We start from the raw sequence: 26,558 nt of genomic DNA, 5'->3' as shown, positions 1-26,558 counted from the left end.
GATACCGATTCCCTTTGTCACGCGATATTTTACTTGTTCGAGGTTTGATCATCGGTATCTCTATACCTCGTTCAACCTCGTCTCATGACAAGTACTCTTTACTCGTACCGTGGTATGTGGTCTCTTATGAACCATTCATATGCTTGCAAACTATTAGACGACATTCCACCGGGAGAGCCCAGAGTATATCTATCCGTCATCGGGATGGACAAATCCCACTGTTGATCCATATGCCTCAACTCATACTTTCCGGATACTTAATCCCACCTTTATAACCACCCATTTACGCAGTGGAGTTTGATGTAATCAAAGTACCTTTCCGGTATAAGTGATTTACATGATCTCATGGTCGAAAGGACTAGGTAACTATGTATCGAAAGCTTATAGCAAATAACTTAATGACGTGATCTTATGCTACGCTTAATTGGGTGTGTCCATTACATCATTCATATAATGACATAACCTTGTTATTAATAACATCCAATGTTCATGATCACGAAACCATGATCATCTATTAATCAACAAGCTAGTTATACAAGAGGCTTACTAGGGACTCCTTGTTGTTCACATAACACACATGTATCAATGTTTCGGTTAATACAATTATAGCATGGTATGTAAACATTATCATAAACATAAAGATATATTATAATAACCATTTTATTATTGCCTCTTGGGCATATCGCCAACACCTTTTGTCTATGGGCTTCAGCTGCATCAGCTGACGCCCAATTCCATCCTCCACGTGTCGATTTTTATCACACTGTGTGAGTGCTTCCTCAGAGTCCAACCTAATTGGGCTCTGTGGAAACGTATCTTCTGCCTCCGCCGTAATGGCTCCCACAACGTCGCCTACAACATTGGCGGCGTTGTCATCTGTGTTCGTTCTGACGTCGAATACGTCGACGTCAAATTCCCCGACTCCGTCCAAGGTTGGCGGAAGAAATGGCTGTATGTGCACGAAGAGAGCTCCGATTCAGTGGAGAACAACATCGCTCCTTTCGATGGAGGAGCCAAAATCCTTCGCCGCCGTTCTTGGGATGCTGAAGCTATCGAAGACGAGAAATTGGCGACAGAGGCGCTGATGACTCGCATCCACGAGCTCCAGAACACTCGTGGCAAGGAGCTATCGGGTATCCAGATTACGGCCTACTTCCTTAGGATTAGAGTGCAGCCTCTCCAGGCTCGCAAAAATCCCCTTTGGAGGTACGCTGGTGAAGAAGACGTCGACAGGCTCTCCAAAGACCTTCCTTTGAAGGATTTGGAGAAACTGATCCGAAAAATTTCGTCGCTCAACAAGAAAGATGCTATTCCATCCTCTTGCCGCATTACGCCATATAGTGGCGCCAATCCCCTTCCCGAGGTAATCTTTTCTCTTGACTACTATATTGTCTTCTCGAGTTTGTAATATTTTTGTCGACTACTATCTTGCTAGTTTCTTTTGAATAGCTTTTTGTCGACACTCTTTGTTTTCCACGGAACCACCCCGTTCCGGCTTCTCTTCCTCCTCTTCCTGAAGGTGGAGAAGTCGAAGACCGCACCGTTGTCGACGATGACAACCAGGGTACTTCTCGCCCTGAGAGTGAAGTCGCGGATTCTCCAAAATCCGCGGCTTCCTCTGAAAAAGAAGCCGAGTCTGAGGCCACTGCCTCGACATGCTCCCTTCCTTCCGCTGTTTCTCCAAGGAACAAGAGGAAAAGGGATGAAGTCGCCGATTCCGGCGCCTCCAAAGCCGAAGAAGCTGGTCCTTCCGAAAGGAAAGCAACTTTCAACCCCTACGAGGATGCTCTTGTTAGCTCGTAAGTTCTCTATTGCTCTTTATTGTTTTGCTCTCGATGTTTTTGCCTATCTTGATTCTTATATTGTCGCCATTTTTATTGCAGTGGTGACGAGGAAGAAGAGCAACCTATTGACTCGACTGCTCGAACGAGTACGTCGCGTACTTTAGTTGTGTCTGAAACTCAGCCTGATGGAGATGAAACTTTGCCTCCACAGCAAAATATTGAGCATCCAACTCCACCTGCAAGCCCCTGTGCCCCTACACCGAAGAGGGCAAGGGTCGAGCCAACCAAGGAGCTTGCCTTACTACCTAGTAGCTCCACGACTCCTTCCTTGGATGATGTAAGTTGTTCACTTCTTCTCTTCTATTCCGAATATTTCAATGTTGTCGACTCTTTTTTTGTTTTTTGCTTCCCTTTTTCTTCTTGTTGTCGAACTTTTTACTGTATTGATGCTTTCTTTCTCTATCTTTTTTGTCAGCCTTTGATGAAGGAATTCATCCGTCTCGGTACCCAACTCATCGGGTACCGTGATCATGCCAAAAAAAGCCGAAGGTATTATTTTGCTATTTCTTTTGGTAAGTAACCTCTCCATCATTTCTTACCATAATCTTGATTGCTGTTGTCTGTTTTGTCAGAAAATCTCGTAGAAGCCAACAAACGTGCTGATTCTCTTGCTCGTAAATTGGAGCAAAAAGAAAAGGCTCTCAAGAAGGCTGAATCTGATGCTGCTGTCACCGAAGATCTGCGAAAAAGACTTCATGAATCAGAAACTGCTTTGAACGACAAGATGACTGAGCAAGCTGCTCGTGAAAAAGAAATCCTCAGTCGCTTGCAATCGCAGAGTCGACGTTTTGTTAGTAAGTACTCAAATCCTCGTGCATTTCTTCGGGTTGCTTCACTTTCTCTAGCGTACTTATTAACGAGCTTCCCTTTGCTTGTTTTCAGGGAGAACGCATCAAGAGTATGAACTGGAAAATCCTGAAGGCGATGAGCTTATCGACGCGCTTTCTCTCCTTGAAATCCATGGAGATGAAGCTCTTGATGACCTTGCTGACGCCGAAGCAGGTCTGTCCAAGCTTTTCCCCTATTTCTTCCCGAAGAAAGAAGAGCCCAACACTTTTACTGCTCTCGCCAAATGCTTCAATGTGACGGAAGATCTTGGGCTCAAACTTCGCCAAGAAGGCCTAAAGATTGGCTTTGAAGGCACAATCGCTCTGGTTGCTGACAGCCAGCAAAACGTTGTCTGGGCTAAAGTTGGCGATATAAAGCAGATGGAGATGAAGAAATGGCAATCTTTAATTAAAGCTGCCAAGCCACCCTCAAAGCCGATTCTTGCCTTCCTCGGTTGCAAACCCACTCCTGCTCCAAGCTCATCCAAGCTGGAGGTCAAGTAGACCACCCTGTCTTTCTTACTTTTTCCTTTTTCTTTGTTCCTTTTGATGTTGTCGCCAAAGTAGCTTTTGGCGACACTTACCCCACTAGCTCGTTAGGGCGTCCTCCATTGTAATGCCTTGTAAATATTCTGAAAATCAATGGAATTCTATTTTGCTTGATGATTGATGTTAAACCTTTTGTTTTCAGTTGATATTTGATAACAACACTTCAACTCCTCGTCCCTCCGATGTTTTTCCTACTTCCTCTCGCTCGAAGAAAACGCCCATTGATAATGAATTTGGTGAAGATTCCTCGAAGGGTTCAGCGCAGGATTTGGAGGAACTTCGTCAGCAGCTTCAGTATGCGAAGAAGCAAACACTTGTGATGATGGAGCAATCCCGAAAGTCATCCGAAAAAGAGAAAGTTGCGCTGCAGCAGGCTCAGGAAGCCATAGCTGCCAAGGAAGCCGCCATTTCTGAAGCTGAAAAGGCTACCACCCGAGAGAATTTTATGCTTGAGTTGATGAATGAAGCCAGTTTGGATATGTCAGGTATGCTTTTGCAAACAAAAACTTCTTCTCTTTTTTCGTTGTTTCCTCCTTTGAAATTCTTGTGCTGTCACCAAATAGGTTCCTTTCTAGACACTGCTGCCGCAAAATCAAAGGGTAGATACAAGGACAAATCTCCTGGTTAACCTTTCACTTGACCATGGTTCTCTGTTCTGGGCCACTCCAGAACGCACCCGACAGATTGTCAGATTTCAAGACCGCGCTCGTCGAGTTCGTGAGTTCCTTGATTTCTGTACCAGAACCTTGTCCTTGGTTTATAGTACAATGTTTCCTCGGAATGAGATACCGAACACTCTTCTTGGTCTGATGGAAAATTTCGGGATGCCCCTCGTATCCATAACTTTGTGCGAGCTCAACTGTCTGCTGGAGCAAGATTCGCCATGATTATGATACAGATTTGCTACCGAAAATTAGACCTGACGAAGATTGTCGCCAAGTGTCTGGCCAAGCAGTCGAAGCGAAAAAGGAACATCGACAAAATCAATGATGTTGTAACTCCTGTAGCCGAAGAAATGATGGACGAACTTCTTTGGATGGACACTGAATTCTTTGTCAAAGGGAGCTATGCTGAACATACGACAACTGCTGCAAATAACAAAGGTCTATCCATAGATAGTATATTAGGCATTAACTGAGTTGTACTATATTGCGGGAAATCATATATATTTTTTGTGTCGAATTCTTCGTGATGATGAAGTTGTCTATATTGTAAAGTATAATCTATATCGCGAAGCCCCCGAGCCTTTGGTCAGAGCTCAAGCTATTTTTTGCGTCTCGATGAATTTACTATTTTGCGAGAGTATATATATTTTGTTGTCATGGGTGATACGTCTCCGACGTATCGATAATTTCTTATGTTCTATGCCATATTATTGATGATACCTACATGTTTTATGCACACTTTATGTCATATTCGTGCATTTTCTGGAACTAACCTATTAACAAGATGCCGAAGTGCCGGTTCTCGTTTTCGCTGTTTTTGGTTTCGAAATCCTAGTAACGAAATATTCTCGGAATTGGACGAAACGAAGACCCGGGTTCCTATTTTCACCGGAAGCATCCAGAACACCCGGGAAGGACCGGAGGGGGGCACCGGGCCCCCGGACCATAGGCCGGCGCGGCCCGGGCCCCGGCCGCGCCGCCATATGGTGTGGCCACCCCTTCGACCCTCCTGCGCCGCCTCTTCGCCTATATAAAGCCTCTCGTCGCGAAAACCCCGAGGCGAAAAACCACGATACGGAAAACCTTCCGAGCCGCCGCCATCGCGAAGCCAAGATCCGGGGGACAGAGTCTCTCGTTCCGGCACCTCGCCGGAGCGGGGAAGTGCCCCCGAAAGGCTTCTCCATCGACACCGCTGCCATCTCCACCGCCATCTTCATCACCGCTGCTGCTCCCATGAGGAGGGAGTAGTTCTCCATCGAGGCTCGGGGCTGTACCGGTAGCTATGTGGTTCATCTCTCTCCTATGTGCTTCAATAAAATAATCTCATGAGCTGCCTTACATGATTGAGATTCATATGATGATGCTTGTAATCTAGATGTCATTATGCTAGTCAAGTGAGTTTTACTTATGTGATCTCCGGAGACTCCTTGTCCCACGTGTGTAAAGGTGACAAGTGTGTGCACCGTGTGGGTCTCTTAGGCTATATTTCACGGAATACTTATTCACTGTTGAATGGCATAGTGAGGTGCTTATTTATATCTCTTTATGATTGCAATGTGTTTGTATCACAATTTATCTATGTGCTACTCTAGCAATGTTATTAAAGTAGTTTTATTCCTCCCGCACGTGTGCAAAGGTGACAGAGTGTGTGCACCGTGTTAGTACTTGGTTTATGCTATGATCATGATCTCTTGTAGATTGTGAAGTTAACTATTGCTATGATAATATTGATGTGATCTATTCCTCCTACATATGCATGAAGGTGACAGTGTGCATGCTATGCTAGTACTTGGTTTAGTCTTTTGATCTATCTTACACTAAAGGTTACTAAAATATGAGCATTATTGTGGAGCTTGTTAACTCCGGCATTGAGGGTTCGTGTAATCCTACGCAATGTGTTCATCATCCAACAAGAGTGTAGAGTATGCATTTATCTATTCTCGTTATGTGATCAATGTTGAGAGTGTCCACTAGTGAAAGTGTAATCCCTAGGCCTTGTTCCTAAATATCGCTATCGCTGCTTGTTTACTGCGTTACCGCTGCGTTACTACTCGCTTGTTTATCGTCCTGGGCAAAGCACTTTTCTCGGTGTCGTTGCTACTACTTATTCATACCACCTGTATTTCACTATCTCTTCGCCGAACTAGTGCACCTATTAGGTGTGTTGGGGACACAAGAGACTTCTTGCTTTGTGGTTGCGGGGTTGCATGAGAGGGATATCTTTGACCTCTTCCTCCCCGAGTTCGATAAACCTTGGGTGATCCACTTAAGGGAAACTTGCTGCTGTTCTACAAACCTCTCGCTCTTGGAGGCCCAACACTCGTCTACAAGAATAGAAGCTCCCGTAGACATCAAGCACTTTTCCGGCGCCGTTGCCGGGGAGGAAAGGTAAAAAGGCACTCATACTCCGGTTCCGTGTAACAGTACTTTTCTGGCGCCATTGTGTTTGTGCTCGAAGCTATTTCCTTTAGATCCTGCAATTGCATCTTTTTGTTTCTTGTTTACACTAGTTTGGCATAATGGACAACAATGAGATTCTTATTCTATTTCCTGATTTAAAACATGGATTGTTTGATGCGAAAATTAAAAAACCTATGGAATCTTATTTGCATGCTGGTAGTAATATTAGTATGAACGCTTTGAACACCATTGTTGATAATGATATAGAAAGTTCTAAGCTTGGGGAGGCTGGTTTTGATGAGCATGATCTTTTTAGTCCCCCAAGCATTGAGGATAAAATTTACTTTGATGATGCTATGTCTCCTATATTTGATGATGAGAATAATGATGATAGCTACTTTGTTGAATTTGCTCCCACTACAACTAATAAAATTGATTATGCCTATGTGGAGAGTAATAATTTTATGCATGAGACTCATGATAAGAATGCTTTATGTGATAGTTATATTGTTGAGTTTGCTCATGATGCTACTGAAAGTTATTATGAGAGAGGAAAATATGGTTGTAGAAATTTTCATGTTACTAAAACACCTCTCTATGTGCTGAAATTTTTGAAGCTATACTTGTTTTATCTTCCTATGCTTGTTACTTTGCTCTTCATGAACTTGTTTATTTACAAGATTCCTATGCATAGGAAGCATGTTAGACTTAAATATGTTATGAATTTGCCTCTTGATGCTCTCTTTTGCTTCACATACTATCTTTTGTGAGTGCATCATTAAAACTGCTGAGCCCATCTTAACGGCTATAAAGAAAGAACTTCTTGGGAGATAACCCATGTGTTATTTTGCTACAGTACTTTGTTTTATATTTGTGTCTTGGAAGTTGTTTACTACTGTAGCAACCTCTCCTTATCTTAGTTTTGAAGTTTTGTTGTGCCAAGTAAAGTCTTTGATAGTAAAGTAAGTACTAGATTTGGATTACTGCGCAGTTCCAGATTTCTTTGCTGTCACGAATCTGGGTCTACCTCCCTGTAGGTAGCTCAGAAAATTAAGCCAATTTACGTGCATGATCCTCAGATATGTACGCAACTTTCATTCAATTTGAGCATTTTCATTTGAGCAAGTCTGGTGGCCTAATAAAATCCATCTTTACGGACAATTCTGTTTTGACAGATTCTGCCTTTTATTTTGCATTGCCTCTTTTGCTATGTTGGATGAATTTCTTTGATCCATTAATGTCCAGTAGCTTTATGCAATGTCCAGAAGTGTTAAGAATGATTGTGTCACCTCTGAACATGTGAATTTTTATTATGCACTAACCCTCTAATGAGTTGTTTCGAGTTTGGTGTGGAGGAAGTTTTCAAGGGTCAAGAGAGGAGGATGATATACTATGATCAAGAAGAGTGAAAGCTCTAAGCTTGGGGATGCCCCGGTGGTTCACCCCTGCATATTTTAAGAAGACTCAAGCGTCTAAGCTTGGGGATGCCCAAGGCATCCCCTTCTTCATCGACAACATTATCAGGTTCCTCCCCTGAAACTATATTTTTATTCCGTCACATCTTACGTACTTTGCTTGGAGCGTCGGTTTGTTTTTGTTTTTTTGTTTTGTTTGAATAAAATGGATCATAGCATTCACTTTATGGGAGAGAGACACGCTCCGCTGTAGCATATGGATAAATATGTCCTTAGGCTCTACTCATAGTATTCATGGCGAAGTTTCTTCTTCGTTAAATTGTTATATGGTTGGAATTGGAAAATGCTACATGTAGTAACTCTAAAATGTCTTGGATAATTTGATACTTGGCAATTGTTGTGCTCATGTTTAAGCTCTTGCATCATACACTTTCCACCCATTAATGAAGAAATACTTAGAGCTTGCTAATTTGGATTGCATATTTGGTTTCTCTAGAGTCTAGATAACATCTAGTATTGAGTTTTGAACAACAAGGAAGACCGTATGGAGTCTTATAATGTTTACAATATGTCTTTTATGTGAGTTTTGCTGTACCGTTCATCCTTGTGTTTGTTTCAAATAACCTTGCTAGCCTAAACCTTGTATCGAGAGGGAATACTTCTCATGCATCCAAAATACTTGAGCCAACCACTATGCTATTTGTGTCCACCATACCTACCTACTACATGGTATTTATCCGCCATTCCAAAGTAAATTGCTTGAGTGCTACCTTTAAAATTCCATCATTCACCTTTGCAATATATAGCTCATGGGACAAATAGCTTAAAAACTATTGTGGTATTGAATATGTACTTATGCACTTTATCTCTTATTAAGTTGCTTGTTGTGAGATAACCATGCTTCTGGGACGCCATCAACTATTCTTTGTTGAATATCATGTGAGTTGCTATGCATGTCCGTCTTGTCCGAAGCAAGAGAGATCTACCACCTTCATGGTTGGAGCATGCATATTGTTAGAGAAGAACTTTGGGCCGCTAACTAAAGCCATGATTCATGGTGGAAGTTTCAGTTTGGACATATATCCTCAATCTCATATGAGAATAATAATTGTTGCCACATGCTTACGCATTAAAGAGGAGTCCATTATCTGTTGTCCATGTTGTCCCGGTATGGATGTCTAAGTTGAGAATAATCAAAAGCGAGAAATCCAAAATGCGAGCTTTCTCCTTAGACCTTTGTACAGGCGGCATGGAGGTACCCCATTGTGACACTTGGTTAAAACATGTGCATTGCAAAGATCCGGTAGTCCAAGCTAATTAGGACAAGGTGCGGGCACTATTAGTATACTATGCATGAGACTTGCAACTTGTAAGATATAATGTACATAACTCATATGCTTTATTACTACCGTTGACAAAATTGTTTCATGTTTTCAAAATAAAAGCTCTAGCACAAATATAGCAATCGATGCTTTCCTCTTTGAAGGACCATTCTTTTTACTTTTATGTTGAGTCAGTTCACCTATCTCTCTCCACCTCAAGAAGCAAACACTTGTGTGAGCTGTGCATTGATTCCTACATACTTGCATATTGTACATGTTATATTACTCTATGTTGATAATTATCCATGAGATATACATGTTACAAGTTGAAAGCAACCGCTGAAACTTAATCTTCCTTTGTGTTGCTTCAATACCTTTACTTTGATTTATTGCTTTATGAGTTAACTCTTATGCAAGACTTATTAATACTTGTCTTGAAGTACTATTCATGAAAAGTCTTTGCTTTATGATTCACTTGTTTACTCATGTCATTACCATTGTTTTGATCGCTGCATCCACTACATATGTTTACAAATAGTATGATCAAGGTTATGATGGCATATCACTTCGAAATTATCTTTGTTATCGTTTTACCCGCTCGGGACGAGCAGAACTAAGCTTGGGGATGCTTGATACGTCTCCGACGTATCGATAATTTCTTATGTTCTATGCCATATTATTGATGATACCTACATGTTTTATGCACACTTTATGTCATATTCGTGCATTTTCTGGAACTAACCTATTAACAAGATGCCGAAGTGCCAGTTCCTGTTTTCTGCTGTTTTTGGTTCAGAAATCCTAGTAACGAAATATTCTCGGAATTGGACGAAACGAAGACCCAGGTTCCTATTTTCACCGGAAGCATCCAGAACACCCGGGAAGGACCAGAGCGGGGCACTGGGCCCCCAGACCATAGGCCGGCGCGGCCCAGGCCCTGGCCGCGCCGCCATATGGTTTGGCCACCCCTTCGACCCTCCTGCGCCGCCTCTTCGCCTATATAAAGCCTCTGTCGCGAAAACCCTGAGGCGAAAAACCACGATACGGAAAACCTTCCAGAGCCGCCGCCATCGCGAAGCCAAGATCTGGGGGACAGAGTCTCTGTTCCGGCACCCTGCCGGAGCGGGGAAGTGCCCCCGAAAGGCTTCTCCATCGACACCGCTGCCATCTCCACCGCCATCTTCATCACCGCTGCTGCTCCCATGAGGAGGGAGTAGTTCTCCATCGAGGCTCGGTGCTGTACCGGTAGCTATGTGGTTCATCTCTCTCCTATGTGCTTCGATACAATAATCTCATGAGCTGCCTAACATGATTGAGATTCATATGATGATGCTTGTAATCTAGATGTCATTATGCTAGTCAAGTGAGTTTTACTTATGTGATCTCCGGAGACTCCTTGTCCCACGTGTGTAAAGGTGACAGTGTGTGCACCGTGTGGGTCTCTTAGGCTATATTTCACAGAATACTTATTCACTGTTGAATGGCATAGTGAGGTGCTTATTTATATCTCTTTATGATTGCAATGTTATTAAAGTAGTTTTATTCCTCCTGCACGTGTGCAAAGGTGACAGTGTGTGCACCGTGTTAGTACTTGGTTTATGCTATGATCATGATCTCTTGTAGATTGCGAAGTTAACTATTGCTATGATAATATTGATGTGATCTATTCCTCCTACATATGCATGAAGGTGACAGTGTGCATGCTATGCTAGTACTTGGTTTAGTCTTTTGATCTATCTTACACTAAAGGTTACTAAAATATGAGCATTATTGTGGAGCTTGTTAACTCCGGCATTGAGGGTTCGTGTAATCCTACGCAATGTGTTCATCATCCAACAAGAGTGTAGAGTATGCATTTATCTATTCTGTTATGTGATCAATGTTGAGAGTGTCCACTAGTGAAAGTGTAATCCCTAGGCCTTGTTCCTAAATATCGCTATCGCTGCTTGTTTACTTGTTACGCTGCGTTACTACTGCTTGTTTACTGTCCTGGGCAAAGCACTTTTCTGGTGTCGTTGCTACTACTTATTCATACCACTTGTATTTCACTATCTCTTCGCCGAACTAGTGCACCTATTAGGTGTGTTGGGGACACAAGAGACTTCTTGCTTTGTGGTTGCAGGGTTGCATGAGAGGGATATCTTTGACCTCTTCCTCCCTGAGTTCGATAAACCTTGGGTGATCCACTTAAGGGAAACTTGCTGCTGTTCTACAAACCTCTGCTCTTGGAGGCCCAACACTGTCTACAAGAATAGAAGCTCCCGTAGACATCAATGGGTTATGAGCCCCCGAGCCTGTCGACGAAGAAAGATGTATATCACCAATATCTTTTACTATATTGCAGCACTGCGAGCCCGCCTCATTAAAAACCTTTCAGCCCCACTCGGTGCCCTGAAAGGAAAAGAGTGCGTCTGAAAACTCGCGGGCGTTTCAGTACATTGTATTTTTACAAGGAGGACTATATTTCGACACTAAGCGTAGAAACGCCTTAGCTGCGCCACGTTCCAGGGGTTTTTCTCGGGAGCCCCCGTCTTTTTATCCTTGATCCTGTATGCTCCTCCTTCGATGACTTCCGTGACGATGTAAGGGCCAAGCCATGGTGACTCGATTTTTTCAGTACTCTGTTGATTGAGTCGTAGAACTAGATCTCCAACCTGAAAGGATCTTGGTCGCAAACGTCGACTGTGGTAATTTTTCAGATCTTGCTGGTACTTGGTGACCCGTGATAGTACTTCATCTCGAGCTTCGTCAAGTGCATCAACATCGTCCTCTAATGCTCTTCTGGAAGTTTCTTCATCGTACTCCGTGATTCTTGGAGAATTATGCTCTATTTCTATCGGCAGTACTTCCTCTGCTCCATGGACCAGAAAAAACGGAGTCTCCTGCGTCGCTGTATTTCGCGTTGTTCGAATACTCCATAATACACTTGGCAACTCTTCTGGCCACGTATGTCGAGCTTTTTCCAGTGGTCCCAGCAAACGCTTCTTGATACCGTTGCAGATGATACCGTTGGCTTTCTCGACCTGACCATTGGTTTGCGGGTGCCCAACTGACGCGGAGTGCAATTTAATGCCTACTTCTGCGTAGTATGCCTTGAATTCCTTGGATGTGAAGTAACTGCCATTGTCCGTGACGATACTATGAGGTACTCCAAACCGAAAAACAATGCTTTTCACGAACTTTATTGCTGACGCTGCGTCTGGTGAATTTATCGGCTTTGCTTCTATCCACTTGGTAAATTTGTCGACAGCGACGAGCATATACTCGTATCCTCCTGGTGAGGCCTTATGTAACTTTCCCACCATATCGAGGCCCCATTGAGCAAAGGGCCAAGACAATGGTATTGGCATCAGCTCTGCTGCCGGAGAATGAGCTTTCGCGGCAAATCTCTAGCACGCGTCACAAGTTAGTACTATCTCCTTCGCGTCCTCGATTGCTGTCAACCAGTAGAATCCAGCTCGGAAAACCTTGGCGGCAATAGCTCGGCTGCTCGCGTGATGACCACATATTCCCTCGTGTACGTCCTTCAGGATTATCCTTCCTTTTTTGGGTGTGACGCACCTTTGTAACACACCCGAAATACTGCGTTTGTACAACTCCCCTTTGACCACTGTAAAGGCTTTGGATCGTCGAATAACTCGCCTTGCTTCAACTGGGTCGTCGGGTATTTCTTTCCTTAAGATGTACGATATGTACGCTTGCATCCATGGGACCTGCACCATCATCACTAACTCCTGTTCCTCTTCTTCTTCTGGTATTTCTTTGGGAGCCGCCGAGGTTTTCTCCTCCTTCTGCTTCTTCTGTGCCTTCTTTGGTTTTGTAGACCTCTCGGTTATCTCTTCCCAAAACACACCTTGTGGAATTGCGAGGCACTGCGACCCGATGTTTGCAAGAACATCAGCCTCATCATTGTTCAGCCTGCTGATGTGGTTTACCTCGCATCCATCAAATAATTTCTCGAGCTCATTGTACACTTCTTTGTATGCCACCATGCTATCGTTGACTGCATCACATTGGTTCATGACTTGCTGAGCTACCAATTGTGAGTCGCCAAAGATTTTTAGTCGAGTTGCACCACAAGCCTTCGCCATCTTCATCCCGTGTATAAGAGCTTCGTATTCTGCCTCATTGTTAGACGCGTTTGGGAACGTCATCCGTAAGACATACTTCAATTTGTCGCCTTCAGGTGATATAAGTATCACTCCTGCTCCAGCTCCTTCTACCCTCTTGGACCCGTCAAAATTCATAGTCCAAGTTCTCGATAAATCCGGGGGTCCTGTATTTTGCAGGTCCATCCACTCTGCGATGAAATCTGGCAGAATTTGCGACTTTATTGCTTTTCTTTTTTCATACGTGATGTCCCGAGGAGAAAGTTCTATTCCCCAAAGGGAGACATGACCTGTAGCTTCTGGATTATTTAGTATATTGGATAGAGGTGCTTCATTGACCACTATTATCGGGTGTGCCGAAAAATAGTGCCGCAATTTTCTTGCGGTTGTGAACACTCCATATGCTAACTTATGGTATTGCGGGTACCGCTGTTTTGAAGGCGATAAAACTTCACCGATGAAATATACCGGCCTCTGCACTCCATGAAGTTTTCCTTCTTCCTCTCTTTCGACAACTAGCGCCGTACTGACCACCTGGGGTGTAGCCGCAATGTATAACAGTAGAGGTTCCTTCTCTTTTGGTGCCACCAAGATTGGTGGTGTCGAAATAGTGCGTTTGAGATCCTCGAAGGCTCTATCTGCCTCTTCGTTCCACTGGAACTTCTCTCCTTGTTTGATTAAAGCGTAGAACGGTAACGCCTTTTCTCCCAGCCTGGCGACGAATCTGCTTAAAGCTGCGACTCGCCCAGTTAACTGTTGTATTTCTTTCAACTTTGTTGGCTTCCTCATTGTTACGATAGCTTGGATTTTTTCGGGATTAGCTTCAATCCCTCTTGCTGAGACTAAGAACCCGAGAAGTTCTCCTGCAGGGACGCCGAAAGAACACTTCGTCGGATTCAGCTTGAGACAAAACTTGTCGAGGTTGTCAAAAGTTTCCTTCAAGTCCTCGATTAGCGTCGCCCCATTTTTTGACGTTATGACGACATCGTCAATGTATACTTGTACGTTTTTCCCGATCTGTGTTGCTAAGCACTTCTGCATCATCCGCTGATATGTTGCTCCCGCGTTTTTCAAACCAAAGGGCATTGTTCTATAACAAACACGCCGTAAGGTGTAATGAACGCTGTTTTGACCTCGTCCTCTTCTTTCAATCTGATCTGGTTATAACCAGAGTATGCATCCAGGAAGGAAAGACGTTCACATCCTGCCGTGGAGTCGATAATTTGATCGATCCTTGGGAGGGGAAAGTGATCCTTTGGACGAGTGTTTGTTGAGACACGTAAAGTCGACACACATGCGAAGGACTTTAGTGTTTTTCTTCGGAACCAACACTGGGTTTGCTACCCACGTGGCCTCTGTATGCAGCTCCTTAATGAAACCAGCTTCTCTTAGTCGATCAATCTCTGACAGCATAGCTTTGCGGTTTGGCTCCGAAAAACGCCGCAAAGGTTGTTTGATTGGTCTCGCGATTGGATCCAAATTTAGGTGGTTCTCGGCAAGTTCCCTGGGTACTCCTGGCATGTCAGCTGGACACCATGCGAAGATTTTCCAGTGCTCACGGAGGAACTCGACGAGCGCGCTTTCCTATGCGAGGTCCATATCTGTCGTGATAGACGTCATCTTCTTCGGATCTGTCGGGTGAATCTGCACCTCCTTGGAATCCTTTGCAGTGTTAAAAGTTGATTCATTATTAGGCCTCCCTACATCAGGCAGCACATCGTAATCGGTCGTAAGCCTTGACTCCATGTATTCTGCCTGCATCCCGAAAGTTTCTGACAATCGATGAAAATCCTTGTCACATTTATCGGCTAGCGCAAAGCTTCCTTTGACTGTAATTGGTCCCTTAGGTCCAGGTAACCTTCATAACAAGTATGTGTAATGTGGCACCGCCATAAACCTGGCATATGCTGGCCGTCCCAACAAGGCGTGATACTGTGACGGGAAATCCACAACATCAAACTCCAGCCTCTCTTTTCTGTAGTTTTCTCGGGTCCCAAACTGGACATCGAGATTGATCTTCCCCAACGGATAACTTGGCTTTTCTGGCGTGATACCATGGAAACGTGTGTCGGTTGGTTTCAGATTTGCTAGAGATATGTTCATCTTCCTTAGTGTATCTGCGTACATAAGGTTTAGACTACTGCCTCCATCTATGAATACTCGGGATACATCGAATCATGCGATTACTGCTGGTAAGATAAGTGCTGACTGCCCTGGTCGAAGAACTTGTTGCGGATGATCTGCTATTGTGAAGCCAATGTCTTGCCCTGACCAATTTAAATACTCAATCGTTGGTGGAGGCATCTTCTCTGCCATGAACACCTGTCGCGAGATTAGTTTCTAAGCTCTATTGGACGGCCTACCCTTCTGAATCATCGAGACCGCTCCGTTGGAATTGGGATCAACGTATGGAGGTGGTTGTGGTGCTGCCGCTATTCTGAGATGGTGTCGATTTTCGTCCGTTGCGGGAGGAGGTGGTAAGTGGATCTCACTCCTGGGCCCTTGAGGATTTCTATTTATCGCCTGAACATTGGCTTGCCGTGCAAACCTTAGCATTGCCTGAAAATTTCGACAGTCCTTCTGCAGGTGTCCTGACTGTCTCTTCCCATTGCTGTCGAGATAAAAGTGCATCTAACATGGCCCATTCATCATATCATCGGGGGACACGAAAGGTCTCTGAAACCTGGGCCCACTATTCTGCCTGCTATTTCGGGAATCATCTCTATTGTCGCCTCGCTGCTCACTACTCCTTTTATAGTCATGTCTATTGCCTCCTCCAGCGTTTGCACGAAACCCAACCGAGATTTGACCAGGAGCGCCGTAACTAGAGTACTGCCGAGAAAATCATCGCCTATTTTGGAAATTTCGATTGCAGTCCTCTTCAGGCGACCTGTGCCGTTTATTGTGAACAGCATCCTCTCCATCTGCCCACCTGTTTGCTATCTCCATCAATGTTGATACTGTTTTTGGGTTAGTTCTCCCCAAATGCTCGACAAAGTCTCCTCGTCGAATTCCTGCTACGAACGCATCTATCGCTCTTTCGTCAGATATGTTCTCTGCCAAGTTTTTTATGATGTTCCACCTTTGGATATACTTTCTCATTGACTCATCATGCTTTTGTCGACACGATCTCAACTCTTCTAACGACGCAGGTTTTTTGCAGGTAGATCGAAAGTTCTTAACGAACACATCCTCAAAACTTTCCCAGCTGTCGATGGAACCTGGGGGAAGCTTCTTTATCCAAGATCTGGCAGCTCCACTCAGATGTACTTGGATACTCTGCATGGCTGTTGCTCTGGTTCCTCCTATCAGCTTCACCGTCTCGAGATAATCAACGAGCCAGTCCTCTGGATCTTGCAGGCCATCAATTTTTTTGAAATTATCGGGTAATTTGAACCCTGAAGGAACTCGAGTTTTCCGAACCCTCCTTGTAAAGCATGGCAGCCCGCACATATCCTCATCATCTATCTCTGGGGAGTGTCGATGTTCCCTTCTATTTTGTCGTGCTCTGTCTACCCGTGCTTGTGCTGCTGTGTCTCGTGCTCCACTTGTTCTCTCGGGACCTGGTGCTGCTGCAGCGGGTCGTGGACTATTTTGCCTTGCTGCCCCTTCAAGAGGCGGAGTTACGAATGCTGTCCCCATAACTCCGACTCCTGCCATGGCCATATTGTACAATGCTTCTCTTGGATCTCCGGGAGGTGGTCTGTTTGCGAGGATAAAGGCTTGCGTCGCCATATACCCAGCTTCCGGTGTTTTGGGAATAATATTCCCCCTCGTGTCGATTGACATAAAAGACATGTCGAGGTTTTGAACTAAGTTTTCTCTCTCTGCTTCAGGTATATTTTGCAGACGAGATCTCGCTCTCCTTCGAGCTTCCCTGTGACTATCTCCCGAAGTTCCTGAATGTCGACTTAGCTCCGCTCTTCGCCTGCTTAATGCGGAGGCTGCTTCCTGCCTCCTGTCCAACTCGATTTTCTGTTTCTCGAGCTCCTTCCTGATGCGGGCAAGCCTATATTGGTACGCTTGTGACTCCTCAGGTGTTGCCGCAATAGTCATTGGTTCTGTACCATCGATAGCTCTTGCGACTCGATCCCATACGGCCTGCGGAAATTGCACCATCTCTCGTGTTCCTGTTCCGATATATTTTGTTCCCAAACCTCGCGCGAGATCTGCGGGATCGACATACGGATTTCCCGCATCATCGAAAGCCTCTGACATCGCTGGTTCTATCCGGCTTGGTTCTCCAATTGCGTAGATCTGATGATATTTTGGACGCTGGACTTTGTCGGGTTTGGTGACACCATCATAGAGATTGGTGAAGACCTTTCCAACGGTGATGGATCTGTCAATGAAGTTGAAGCAGTCGGTGTCGCTCGAGTCATCGCTTATATAGGAGTCCGCAGATGACTCGAAGGACATGTCGCTGAAGATCTTGACGAGTTTTTCGCTCGCCTTGGTGCTGATGAAGCATGGCGATGAAATCTCCTCGTCGCCTGACTCGACTGATGATGCTGAGCTCGAAAAATCGGGATCGACCGCTGATAATCCCGATGAGATCGGAATTTCGAGACGATACGCTCCTTCTTTCTCGACGCGGAAGTGGAACTTTCCGAACATCATCTCCACGGGCTCCTCCAGATACGCATATGCATCCAAACGGGAGGGCGGGTGAGGTACAAAATCAACTAGACCAGTTTCGATCTGTTTACATCTGTCCATTGTGTTGCTTGCAGTTGATGAAGTCGACGATCTTGAACGTGCCATCGAGATCAGATCCTTGGCACCTCTAATTCCCACAGACGGCGCCAATTGACAAGGGACTAACTTATCAATGCCTACGAGTTGCAGACTAGGGTTTTAGTCGGAAGTAAAGGGCAAGTAGATCTCGAAGGTTTCAGCCGAAAAGTACTCGACGATATGAAAACTAGGGTTTGTGAGACAATGATTCGATGCTTTCTTTGTCCCTCGACTCCCCCTTATATAGGAGGCGGAGCCGAGGGATTCGTGATACACAAGTTACAGAGTCCGGGAGGGTTTCCAACTCATCCCGCAAGATTACAAGTATTGTTTCCTAATACAACTCTAGCTTTCCTTAATAACAATTTGGGCTTCCGATTTTTCTCATCCTTCGAGCCGTGGGCTTTCAGTAAACCCCGGGTACCATCTTCGGCAGGCCCATTGGGGATGCCTATGTCACACGGTTACGAACATATTTCTTTAATACTCCCATGAACCTCTCAAAGGGGAACATATTGTGTAGAAATACAGGACCGAGGATGGAAATCTCTTCGACTAGGTGAACCAGGAGGTGCGTCATAATATTGAAGAAGGATGGCGGGAACACCAACTCGAAACCGACAAGACATTGGACCACATCGTTACGTAGCCGTGGTAGATCTTCCGGATTGATTACCTTCCGAGAGATTGCATTGAGGAATGCACATAGCTTCACAATGGCTACTCGAACATTTTCCGATAGGAGCCCCTCAAAGCAATCGGAAGCAATTGCGTCATAATCACGTGGCAGTCGTGAGACTTCAGGTTTTGGAACTTTTTGTCCGCCATGTTTATTATTCCCTTTATATTCGACGAGAATCCAGACGGGACCTTCATACTGCTCATGCATTCAAAAAAGATGACCTTCTCTTCTTTGGTAAGAGCGTAGCTGGCACGACCTTGAAACCATTCCGGATGCCGGTCATCAGGGCCTTTCAAACGTTGCTGGTCCTGTCGTGCTTCCTTTGTATCATTTGTCTTCCCATACACGCCCAAGAAGCTTAGCAGGTTCACGCAAATATTCTTCGTAACATGCATCACGTCAATTGCGGAGCGGACTTCTAGGACTTTCCAATATTCTAGCTCCCAAAATATAGATTTCTTCTTCCACATGGCTGCGTGCCCGTCAGCTCCCTGCGGAACTGATTGTCCGCCAGGACCCTTTCCAAAGATGACTTTCATATCCTTGACCATATCAAATACCTCCGCACCCGATACGTTCCGCGAGGCTTCGGCCGGTGATCTGCCTTGCCGTTGAAATGCTTGCCTTTCTTTCTTACGTTATGATGTCGGTGAAGAAATCGACGATGCCCCGAGTACATGTTCTTCTTACAATTTGGCAAATACACACTTTCGAGTCTCATATAAGCGAGTGCGTGCATGCATTGTATCCCTTATTTGTCACGTCCCGATAGGTTACTAAGAGCAGGCCAATCGTTGATGGTTACGAAAAGCAACGCTCGTAGGTCAAAGTCCTCTTCTCTCGTGCTCATCCCACACACGTACACCAGGTCTGCCCCACAAGCTGTAAAAGTTCATCAACTAATGGCCTTAGGTACACATCGATGTCGTTGCCGGGTTGCTTCGGACCTTGGATGAGCACCGGCATCATAATGAACTTCCGCTTCATGCGAGAACCAAGGAGGAAGGTTGTAGATGCATAGAGTCACGGGCCGAGTGCTATGGCTGGAGCTCTGCTCGCCAAAAGGATTCATGCCATACGTACTTAGACCAAATCTTATGTTCCTTGCGTCGGCTGCAAAATCTTTAAACTCTCTATCGATCTTTCTCCATTGCGTTCCATCTGCGGGGTGTCTCAACTCCCCGTCCGACTTACGGTCCTCTTTGTGCCATCGCAACAACTTGGCATGCTCTTTGTTCTCGAACAGACGTTTCAACGGTGGTATTATAGGAGCATACCACATCACCTTGGCGGGAACCCTCTTCCTGGGTTTCTCGCCCTCAACATCGTCACCAGGGTCATCGCCTCTGATCTTATAACGCAACGCAGTGCATACCGGTCATTCATTCAAATTCTTGTATTCACCGCAGCAGAGGATGCAGTCGTTAATGCATGCATGCATCTTCAGAACCTCTAAACCTAGAGGGCAGACAACCTTCTTTGCTTCGTACGTACTGGCGGGCAACTCATTATTCTTTGGAAACATATTCTTCATCATTTTCAGCAAATTTTCAAATCCCGAGTCAGATAGACCTTCATGTGCCTTCCATTTCAGCAAATCCGAGTGTGCAGCCCAGCTTTTTCAGACCATTATCGCATCCGGGGTACAGCGACTTTTTGTGATCCTCTAACATGCGATCCAAATTCTTCCTCTCCTTTTCAGTTTTGCAGCCTCTCCGTGCATCAGCAATGGTCCGACCAAGATCATCAGCGTGCTCATCACGTGCCTCTTCTTCACCTTCCCCTTCACCTTCCCCACCTTCAGCATCCTCCATGAAAGTATCACCGAAATGATAAAGATAGTTGTCATCGATGAAATCATCCCCTTCTTCATCTTCTTCCATTATAACCCCTCTTTCTCCATGCTTGGTCCAACAATTATAGCTTGGCATGAAACCCTGCCGAAGCAGGTGCAGGTGAACGTCTCTTGAGGAAGAGTAACCCTTCTGATTCTTACAGCCAACACATGGATAGATAACAAACCCCCCCCTGCTTGTTCGCATTACCCACTACGAGGAAATCTTTCAAACCCGTAATGAACTCGCCGGAGAGTCGGTTACCGTACATCCATTGCTGATTCATCTGCATTATTATTATATAAAATATATAATTAACCATCATGCATTTGTTAAACTAACTAGCTACAAACAATAGAAATTAAACAATGAACTACACACATGCATATTTTATCAATGACACATGAAAGGTTCAAGTTGCTAACCGCGATCGAGGAAAAATAAATGAGAAAGCTCAAGTGTGGCTCGGACACCTCATATCATGTTTCTTTCAATCTCGGGCATTTCATCGAACACCTTGTGTGCATAAGAGGAACCAAAATCAAACCCACCACCCACTTGTGAAGATTGTGAAGAGAAGTGGCACCAAATAGCTAAGTGAAGTGAGCTGAGCTGCCTTTTATAGGGGTGGGGCTTTAGTCGCGGTTGGCCTGGCCAGCCGCGACTAAAGGCCTTCGGGCCAAGCCTGAGGACTTTTAGTCGCGGTTGGCCTGGCCAACCGCGACTAAAGCTCCTCCAGTCCACCAGCTAGCCACCGAGCGCGCTGGGCCCAGACCTTTGGTCGCGGGTCGCCTCCCGAATCGCGACTAAAGACCCCATTAGTCGCGGTTCCTATATTTTGGCGACTAATGGGGCTGGACGGAAGCCTCTTTTTCTACTAGTGGGCCCAACAAAAAACGGCCCGTTTGGTTGTCTGTAAGTGGTCCATGTTGTGGTCCAACCAATTCTCAAAGCATCCATGTGACAGCCCTGGAGGAACGCCCAAATCGGCAGTTTCCAGCGGGGCTATCTCGTAGTCGTGCCATTCTGCACGCCCGCGTGCAACAGTTGCACGTGTGAAGAAGCGCGAGAGAGAGCGCGTTGCCTTGGTCGCTCCCTGATGTCTACGGGAGCTTCTATTCTTGTAGACAGTGTTGGGCCTCCAAGAGCAGAGGTTTGTAGAACAGCAGCAAGTTTCCCTTAAGTGGATCACCCGAGGTTTATCGAACTCAGGGAGGAAGAGGTCAAAGATATCCCTCTCATGCAACCCCGCAACCACAAAGCAAGAAGTCTCTTGTGTCCCCAACACACCTAATAGGTGCACTAGTTCGGCGAAGAGATAGTGAAATACGGGTGGTATAAATAAGTATGAGCAGGTGGCAACGGCACCGGAAAAGTGCTTTGCCCGGGACGATGAAACAAGCGGTAGTAACGCAGCGGTAGTAAAACGAGTAAAACGAGTAAACAAGCAGCGATAGCGATATTTAGGAACAAGGCCTAGGGATTAGACTTTCACTAGTGGACACTCTCAACTTTGATCACATAACGGAATAGATAAATGCATACTCTACACTCTCTTGTTGGATGATGAACACCACTAATTGCGTAGGATTACACGAACCCTCAATGCCGAAGTTAACAAGCTCCACAATATTCAATGTTCATATTTAAATAACCTTAGAGTGCATGACAGATCAACACAACTAAACCAAGTACTAACATAGCATGCACACACTGTCACCTTCACACTATGTAGGAGTAATAGATCACATCAATACCATCATAGCAATAGTTAACTTCATAATCTACAAGAGATCATAATCATAGCCTACGCCAAGTACTAACACGGATGCACACACTGTCACCATTACACCGTGCAGGAGGAATAAACTACTTTAATAACATCACTAGAGTAGCACACGAGATAAATTGTGATACAAAACACATTGCTATCATAAAGAGATATAAATAAGCACTTCACTATGCCATTCATAACGAGTGAATAAGTATTCTGTGAAATATAGCCTAAGAGACCCACACGGTGCACACACTTGTCACCTTTACACACGTGGGACAAGGAGTCTCCGGAGATCACATAAGTAAAACCCACTTGACTAGCATAATGACATCTAGATTACAAGCATCATCATATGAATCTCAATCATGTAAGGCAGCTCATGAGATTATTGTATTGAAGTACATAGGAGAGAGATTAACCACATAGCTACCGGTACAGCCCCGAGCCTCGATGGAGAACTACCCTTCTCATGGGAGACAGCAGCGTTGATGAAGATGGCGGTGGTGTCGATGGAGAAGCCTTCCGGGGGCACTTCCCCGTCCCGGTGGCGTGCCGGAACAGAGACTCCTGTCCCCCAGATCTTGGCTTCGCGATGGCGGCGGCTCCGGAAGGTTTCTCGTACCGTGGCTTTTTCGTATCGAAGTTTTAGGTCGGGGACCTTTATATAGGCGAAGAGGCGGCGTCGGAAGGTCAACGAGGCGACGACACAATAGGGGGCGCGGGCCCCCTTGGCCGCGCCGGGGTCATGTGTGGTGGGCCTGTGGCCCCCCTCCGGCGACTCCGGGTGTTCGGAAGCTTCGTGGAAAAATAGGATGCTCGGGCCTTGATTTCGTCCGATTCCGAGAATATTTTCTTACTAGGATTTACGAAACCAAAAACAGCGAGAAAACGAGAGCGGCCCTTCGGCATCTCGTCAATAGGTTAGTTCCGGAAAACGCATAATAATGACATAAAGTATGCATAAAACATGTAGATATCATCAATAATGTGGCATGGAACATAAGAAATTATCGATACGTCGGAGACGTATCGGCATCCCCAAGCTTAGTTCCTGCTCGTCCCGGCGAGTAAACGATAACAAAGATAATTTCTGGAGTGACATGCCATCATAAACTTGATCATACTATTGTAAGAATATGTAATGAATGCAGCGATCAAAACAATGGTAATGACATGAGTAAACAAGCTGAATCATAAAGCAAAGACTTTTCATGAATAGTACTTCAAGACAAGCATCAATAAGTCTTGCATAAGAGTTAACTCATAAAGCAATAAATCAAAGTAAAGGTATTGAAGCAACACAAAGGAAGATTAAGCTTCAGCGGTTGCTTTCAACTTATAACATGTATATCTCATGGATATTGTCAACATAGAGAAATATAACAAGTGCAATATGCAAGTATGTAGGAATCAATGCACAGTTCACACAAGTGTTTGCTTCTTGAGGTGGAGAGAAATAGGTGAACTGACTCAACATAAAATTAAAAGAAAGGTCCTTCGCAGAGGAAAAGCATCGATTGCTATATTTGTGCTAGAGCTTTTATTTTGAAAACAAGAAACAATTTTGTCAACGGTAGTAATAAAGCATATGTATCATGTAAATTATATCTTACAAGTTGCAAGCCTCATGCATAGTATACTAATAGTGCCCGCACCTTGTCCTAATTAGCTTGGACTACCGGATCATCGCAATACACATGTTTTAACCAAGTGTCACAATGGGGTACCTCCATGCCGCCTGTACAAAGGTCTAAGGAGAAAGCTCGCATTTTGGATTTCTCGCTTTTGATTATTCTCAACTTAGACATCCATACCGGGACAACATGGACAACGAGATAATGGACTCCTCTTTAATGCATAAGCATGTAGCAACAATTAGTGTTCTCATATGAGATTGAGGATATATGTCCAAAACTGAAACTTCCACCATGATTCATGGCTTTAGTTAGCGGCCCAATGTTCTTCTCTAACAATATGCATGCTCCAACCATTAAGGTGGTAGATCTCTCTTACTTCGGACAAGACGGACATGCATAGCAACTCACATGATATTCAACAAAGAGTAGTTGATGGCGTCCCCGGGAACATGGTTATCGCACAACAAGCAACTTAATAAGAGATAAAGTGCATAAGTACATATTCAATACCACAATAGTTTTTAGGCTATTTTGTCCCATGAGCTATATATTGTAAAGGCGAATGATGGAAATTTAAAGGTAGCACTCAAGCTATTTACTTTGGAATGGCGGAGAAATACCATGTAGTAGGTAGGTATGGTGGACACAAATGGCATAGTGGTTGGCTCAAGGATTTTGGATGCATGAGAAGTATTCCCTCTCGATACAAGGTTTAGGCTAGCAAGGTTTATTTGAAACAAACACAAGGATGAACGGTGCAGAAAAACTCACATAAAAGACATATTGTAACCATTATAAGACTCTACACCGTCTTCCTTGTTGTTCAAAACTCAATACTAGAAATTATCTAGACTTTAGAGAGACCAAATATGCAAACCAAATTAGCAAGCTCTAAGTGTTTCTTCATTAATGGGTGCAAAGTATATGATGCAAGAGCTTAAACATGAGCACAACAATTGCCAAGTATCAAATTATTCAAGACATTTTAGAATTACTACATGTAGCATTTCCCGATTCCAACCATATAACAATGAACGAAGCAGTTTCAACCTTCGCCATGAACATTAAAAGCTAAGAACACATGTGTTCATATGAACCAGCGGAGCGTGTCTCTCTCCCACACAAGCATTTATTAAAACAAAAAAAAAACAAAAACAAACAGACGCTCCAAGTAAAGTACATAAGATGTGACCGAATAAAAATATAGTTTCAAGAGAAGAAACCTGATAAGTTGTCGATGAAGAAGGGGATGCCTTGGGCATCCCCAAGCTTAGACGCTTGAGTCTTCTTGAAATATGCAGGGGTGAACCACCGGGGCATCCCCAAGCTTAGACTCTTCACTCTTCTTGATCATAGTATATCATCCTCCTCTCTTGACCCTTGAAAACTTCCTCCACACCAAACTCGAAACAAACTCATTAGAGGGTTAGTGCATAATCAAAAACTCACATGTTCAGAGGTGACACAATCATTCTTAACACTTCGGACATTGCACAAAGCTACTTGGAAGGTAATGGAACAAAGAAATCCATCCAACACAGCGAAAGAGGCAATGCGAAATAAAAGGCAGAATCTGTCAAAACAGAACAGTCCGTAAAGACGAATTTTATTGTGGCACCAGACTTGCTCAGATGAAAATGCTCAAATTGAATGAAAGTTTCGTACATATCTGAGGATCACTCAGGTAAATTGGCATAATTTTCTGAGTTTCCTACAGAGAATTAGGCCAGATTCGTGACAGCAAAGAAATCTGTTTCTGCGCAGTAATCCAAATCTAGTATCAACCTTTCTATCAAAGACTTTACTTGGCACAACAATGCAATAAAATAAGATAAGGAGAGGTTGCTACAGTAGTAACAACTTCCAAGACTCAAATACAAAATAAAAGTACTGTAGCAAAATAAACACATGGGTTATCTCCCAAGAAGTTCTTTCTTTATAGCCATTAAGATGGGCTCGGCAGTTTTTATGATGTACTCGCAAGAAATAGTATTTGAAGCAAAAGAGAGCATCAAGAGGCAAATTCAAAACAAATTTAAGTCTAACATGCTTCCTATGCATAGGAATCTTGTAAATAAACAAATTCATGAAGCATGATGCAACAAGCATAGAAAGATAAAACAAGTGTAACTTCAAAAATTTCAGCATATAGAGAGGTGTTTTAGTAACATGAAAATTTCTACAACCATATTTTCCTCTCTCATAATAATATCCAGTAGCATCATGAGCAAACTCAACAATATAACTATCACATAAAGCATTCTTATCATGAGTCTCATGCATAAAATTATTACTCTCCACATAAGCATAATCAATTTTATTAGTAATAGTGGGAGCAAATTCAACAAAGTAGCTATCATTATTATTCTCATCATCAAATATAGGAGGCATATTGTAATCATAATCAAATTTATCCTCCATAACAGGCGGTACTAAAAGACCAATATAATTATAATCATCATAAATAGGAGGCAAAGTATCATCAAAGAAAATTTTCTCCTCAATGGGGGACTAAAAAGATCATGAAAACCAGCTTCCCCAAGCTTAGAACTTTCTATATCATTATCAACAATGGTGTTCAAAGCGTTCATACTAATATTACTACCAGCATGCAAATAAGGTTCCATAGGTTTTTTAATTTTCGCATCAAACCATCCATGTCTTAAATCAGGAAATAGAATAAGAAGCTCATTGTTCTCCATTATGCCTAACAAGTGTAAACAAGAAACAAAAAGATGCAATTGCAGGATCTAAAGGAA

Source organism: Lolium rigidum, chromosome 5 (genome assembly GCF_022539505.1).
Source record: "Lolium rigidum isolate FL_2022 chromosome 5, APGP_CSIRO_Lrig_0.1, whole genome shotgun sequence".
NCBI classification, from domain to species: domain Eukaryota; kingdom Viridiplantae; phylum Streptophyta; class Magnoliopsida; order Poales; family Poaceae; genus Lolium; species Lolium rigidum.
Note: the sequence above shows the minus strand (reverse complement) of the source record.